The sequence below is a fragment of the Otolemur garnettii genome, unplaced genomic scaffold (assembly GCF_000181295.1).
Source record: "Otolemur garnettii isolate 467f Iridium unplaced genomic scaffold, OtoGar3 scaffold00008, whole genome shotgun sequence".
NCBI lineage: Eukaryota > Metazoa > Chordata > Mammalia > Primates > Galagidae > Otolemur > Otolemur garnettii.
This window is the reverse complement of record NW_003852403.1, coordinates 13,209,548-13,215,318: the sequence shown is the minus strand read 5'-3', so window position 1 is coordinate 13,215,318 and position 5,771 is coordinate 13,209,548.

The window sequence follows — 5,771 nt, the reverse complement described above, 5'->3', positions numbered from 1 at the left end:
AGCCAATCCATTTGAGGAGTGTAGGGAAAAGCCTTCTGGGCAAAAGGAATAGCACAAACAAGGGCACAGAGTATGAACATTGTGTGGTGTGTTTGTGGAAGTCTAAGACTCCTAACTACAGTGGAGAGGTGTGGGTGGGGGTAAGGCCAGACAGAATGGGCAGAGTACGTGTGAGAAAACCTTAAATGCCGACCTAAGAAATTTGCACTTGATTCTGTAAGCAACACACATCACTCAGTTCAACAACAGCAGCTTTGAGGCTCCAGCCTGGAAAAACCCAGGAGGACATTAATGTTCAAGATGAAATCTCGGCTTCAAACGGAAGGTTCTTTCCCTTGCTCGCTAGGAGTTCAAAGCCTGCCCTGTGCCTCTGATCCTTAGGGCCAAGCAGCTGACCTTATTACTGATTCCCCCACAGAAAGGCAGCCCAGAGAGGCCAACAGATTTGCCCAAGCAAAACAGCAAACCCATGCCAAAGGCAGACTAAATGTCAGCTTTCAGCTCTAGCCCTAAACTTGCCCCCTTTCAACTGGGGGATTTTTACTGGCAAAGCAGGAAGAGGGTGAGGAAATGCATTTTTACCATTTGTGCCAACCACAGCGCCTGGCCTGGGAGGCAGAAGGGGCCAGTAAGCCCTGCCTGGAGGGTGCTCTCAGCCCTGGAGCCCCCAACCTCCTTATACTCCAGATATTCTCCCAAGACTCCTCTCCCTCCGCCCCCAAGTTGCTGAAAAATCATGAGTAACAAAGCTGCCAGAAGTTTCCTGTCTTGCCGAGCTGGCTTACTCAATTTCCCTCATTTGTCCGCTCAGACCAGACGGAGCAAGGGGCAGCCTTCAAAGGTGTCTGGGACAAGGGTCCGGCCGCCGCCGGGTTAATGGGCCGCAGGGGACCCCAGTTTGCCCGTGGTCTGGGCCGGGAAAGGGAAGAAGAGAGCCGGGCTGGGGGCTGGGGGTTGGGGACTGGGGCGGGGGCGGCCCCGCCCAGCGGCTGTGTGCTCCGTGCAGGTCTGCGAGAGCGGATGCGGTCGGATGGGGCAATCGCTGACAACGTGCTGCCCCGGCCGTCGCGGGCGCTGGGGGCGGGGGTGCCGGCGCGGGAGGGGCGCGCACAGCAGCGAACCCCTCCGTCAGCGCGGTTTCGGGGAGGGCCTCCGGCGCGGGGGGCGCCCTGCGCCTGCGCAGACCTGGCCGCCTGCCCATAGGCCCCTAAGCCTAGAGCGCTGGCCCATTATCCCCGGGGTACGGACGTTCTGTTCCGCTTCAGTCGCTCCACCTCCGCACCTCTGACAGACGTGGGGGCCTGCTGCCAACCCGCAGACACACCTGGGCAGCCCTGCGTGGGTGCCGCACGCGCAGAGGCCCATCTGCCCCGCTTGGTTTGAAGAACAGTTCCAAGTCAGTCCCTGGGTTTGTTGTCCCCTTCCTTTTGGACCGGGGCAGAGTTGTGTATCCTTGGGGAAGTTGCTTAACCTCTCTGAGCCTCAGATAAATCATCTGTTAAATGGGGATGATGATAGTATCTTGGTTTGTTGTCAGGATTAAATTTGATAATGGCTGTGAAGTGTTAACCCCAGTGGTCACTAGGACTCACCCAGTAAGTGACAATCATGGGGGATTCTCAGAGAAGAGGGAACTGTGAGCTCAGAGGCCTGCTGGGCTGAGAGAATCTTGCCGGGGGGGGGGAGGCAAGACTGGGTTTTTGGCATTGTTTTCTTCCCTATATCATATTCATACTTTCTGCAGTATCACCCCTCATCTCTTTACCCAGGGCTTGCAACATTCATTCATTCATTTGACATCTTTTGATATTTGTATCATTACAAACAGCTTAACTGATTGTGTGGGACTTTCCCCAGGCCAGCCCAGCCATTATCTGTGGCCTGCCCATCCTAGGCTGCTACCAGCTGGGGCCTCTTACTCACTGGAGTAAATAGCTTCCTGCCTCAGTCTGTCCATCTGTGCAATGGGGATAAGAGACCTGATCTCCCTCCAGTCTCCTGGGACTGGTGGAAGATGAGTCAGATAACGGTGAGGAAACCCCAGAGAAGTAGAAGGAAGCTGGTGCTGGAGCCAGGGCCTGTGTGGCTGATGCAAGGTTTACCTTTTGTGTGTAACCCAGCACACAGAGATGGTTCAGGGAAAGCATGAGAAACCAGGGAGAGCAGAGGACTCTCCACCCCACCAGACAGCCAGAGTACAGGGGCCAGAAGCTCACTTGGGAATCTGGGAAGCCAGTGCTCAGTCCAGGCTCTGCTTTCCTAGCTCTGTGATCACTAGCAGGTTCCTGGTTCCTCTGATCTGTCTGCCTTTTCTGGCAAGTGGGGTCATGTATCTCCTTCGCTGTGCTGTAGAAAGAAGCAAAGTTGGTAACTCCAAGAGGGAACGTAGCACTTCAGTGTTTCTAAGTGTGGGGTCCTGAAGGCTGGTGGTGGGATAGGACAGAGGAAGGTGGCCCTAATCAATGGCTTGGCACATTTAACAGTCCCCTCCGGCAGAGTGTCCAAGGGACTCATCCCCAAAGAGTCAGATCAGTGTGCCATCAACCAACCTCAGACATAACAGGCCCCCCACATAGAGCCTACAATGCGCAAGGAATCTACACTCAGATTTCCAAATCTGGCTTCTACCACCTGTTAGCTGCATGATGTCTGACGTGTTATTTTTTACATTACAGATTGACATGAGGTTATAAACCATTAGGTTATATAGTTTACACTTGTAAGGTTGAAGTCCAAGTTGTAACTGTCCTCCACCCAGGGAGTATGCCATATACCCATGCATTATACCTGTTGGGTGGGAACCTACTGAATCCACTCCCTCATTTTCCACATGTAAAATAGGGATAGTAAAGCCTACTGTATAAGGCTGTTTGTTTGTTTGTTTGAGAGCCTCAAGCTATCACCCTGGGTAGAGTGCTGTGGCATCACAGCTCATAGCAACCTCCAACTCCTGGGCTCAAGCGATTCTCCTGCCTCTGCCTTCAAAGTAGCTGGGACTACAGGGACCTGGTGCCCGGCTGTTTTTTAGTTGCAGCCATCACTGTTGTTTGGCGGGCCTGGGCTGGATTTGAACCTGCCAACTCAGGTGTCTTTGGCTGGTGCCTTAGCTGCTTGAGCCATAGGTGCCAAGCCAAGGCTCTTTTGATAAGAGAAGATGAGGTACATGTAGTGTTTGTATAGTGGGTATAAAATATAGCTCCTTTCCTTTCCTGCCCATTACTCGCTACCTGAAGTAGAGTTTTACCTTATGTCCTTGGGATCGGAATGAGTACTGAAATATTCAGGGTTTTTTTTTTTTCTTCCCAAGGTTTCTAGCTTCATACCAGGAGCTTTGATGGAAAGAGCCCTGTTTGCCTAGGGACTTCATGTACACTACTGTGTTTAACATGTGATGAAGGCCTTACATGACACCCATTATATAAGTGAGGAAACTGAGGCAGGCAGAGATCAAATAACTTGTTTCAGGGCAGATGGCCAGAAAGGGTCAGATTTGAACCCAGGTCTGCCTAACTCCAGATCATCCCACCACACAGGCCCTGCCTGCCTTTTGTATCTGCCCCGGGTATTCTCCTGCCTTTTCCTAGGCCGACTTCTTGAGATGTCAAGTCCCCAAGGCCAGGGACAGTCATGAGCATTGCTTCCTTGTCTCCTAGGGTGTGGCTGAAAACACACAGTGGGTCTTCAGTCTGTGCTGCTGACCAGGGAAATTGAGTGTCACTTATCAGGGAGGTGAGTCCTGTTAGGAGGGAAATGACTCAGGCAGCCAGCTGGGCTGAGGTGAGAGCTGTGTTTGTGTGGGTGGGGTGAGGAATGACAGTGGTACAGTGGAGATGCTTTGGGAGGGGAGTCAGGCTGGTGCCCTGAATCACACTCCCCCATCCCTTCCCAGGCCCTGTCTGCTTGATTAAGGCCCTCTCTCTTCAAGCACCTGTCCCACCTCAGTGGGACAGCCTTCTTGTGTCCCAGCGGTCAAGATGCTTTTTCCACACCTGGACACCTCACAATGAGCTGGGAAGGGGAGAGAGCAGAAGGTCTCAGGGCTGTCTTCCTCCTCAGCCTGACGTGGGGGTCTTGGGTAGTGGCTGCAGCTGGTGTCAGTTCCACGGGAGTCCAGGGAGAAACTCTTTAGACATCTTCAGGAGTCTAGGCCCAGCTATTTTTAGATGCTGTCCCCTCTCCAGCCGTCCCCTCCCAGCCTCATAGCAGCTGAGGGAGGAAATGACTCACCTCAAACCCAGGCAGGTACAGGCAGCCTCAGTGAGCCCCAAGCAGGTCCCACTGAGGCTACCTGGGGTCACCTCAAAGCACCCTGCCCCCAGCCTGAGGATGAAGTTGGGCCAGGCTAGAGCCAGGACCCCACCAGGCCTTTCCTGGCTCCCTTGCTGATTGTGTCACAGGGCCTGTGCCAGGACTTGGCCTCTAGCAGGCTGTTGAGCCTCTGCTTACCTGCTCAGCAGACTCCGTCCTGTGGGCCTGTGGCAGGCCCCACCCTGGTCTGACAGGAGCAGACAGGCTGCCTGTAGTCCCCCCAGTAGCTTCATTAGAGACTGGGTTATAGAAAGAGAAAAGACCCTGCAGTGGGGGAAGAGAAAGTGCGATGACCCTATGAGTGTGGGTGTACGCGTGTGCGCCCAGTGGGTTGACCAGCTGTCCCAGTTTGCCCAGGTCTAAAGCGTTTCTGGGGACCCTGGACTTTCAGTGCTAACCAGGAGAGTCCTAGGCATGTTAGGAACATTGGTGCTGCATCCTGACAAGGGCAGTGGTGGGGAACTTGCTTTGGCTTTCTGGCCTGTTCTCACCCAGTTAGGGCTGGAAGACCAAATCCCTGCTCTCTCTCTGGGGTTGGGAAGCCTCCACAGGAGAAGGCCTGGGCCGAATGGGAGACACCTGACGTCACCTTGGTCAGAGCAGCCGTCCTTGCTAAGGCTAGGGAGGGGGAGGAGGAACCTGTTGAGCACTGGGGTGGCTAGAAGGGTGGGCAGAGTCTAGATCTGGGGGAGCCAACCAGGAACAAGAAATGATGTCAAGAACGCAGCGTTTACATCAGGCAGGCTTGGCCCCAAGCCCATTTACAGTTGGTATCACAGTGTCCCCAACTATAAAATGGGAAGAGAGATACTTGGAATGAGGAATCTGAGAGAAAGTCTAAGGCAGTGGATGGCCAGCTGGTAAAATGGGCTAGCTGGTTAGTGGGAGAGACCTTGCCAGGTTGACAAACTGGAGCACACTCAGCTGGTCCAGGAAATGGACAGAGGACACCTTTGCCCTCCTATAAATCCAGATCAGGGTCTGGTGCTGGCTGCCTCCTTTGGGAGGACATGGCTCCTGGCCCTGAGGCCTGCCCTCTGGTGCCAGGGCAGGGAGCTGCAGCTGATGAGGTCCAGGCCTGATGGGCAGCCGGCTGGGCCTCTGTCCCTCTCGTCCTCATGGTGTTGGCTCTTTTGTTCACAGCCCAGGGGTCTGTGGTCCAGGCAGCAGCTCTAATACGACTGGCAAATCACTTCTCTTTTCTGGGCCTCAGTTTCCTCATTGGTAAAATTGTGGGGTTAGATTAGGTCTCTCTTTTTATTAATTTGTAGTTTGGCTGGGGCCAGGTTTGAACTGGCCACCCTCAGTATATGGGGCTGGTGCCCTACTCACTGAGCCACAGGTGCTGCCATAAATTAGGTCTCTAGCCTTTGAGTGTTTTAGTAGTGAAATCTTTTCTTCAATCAAAGTCCTAATTGCACTAAATAAAAGAGATACCAGTGGGTGTTTTTTTTTTTTTTTTT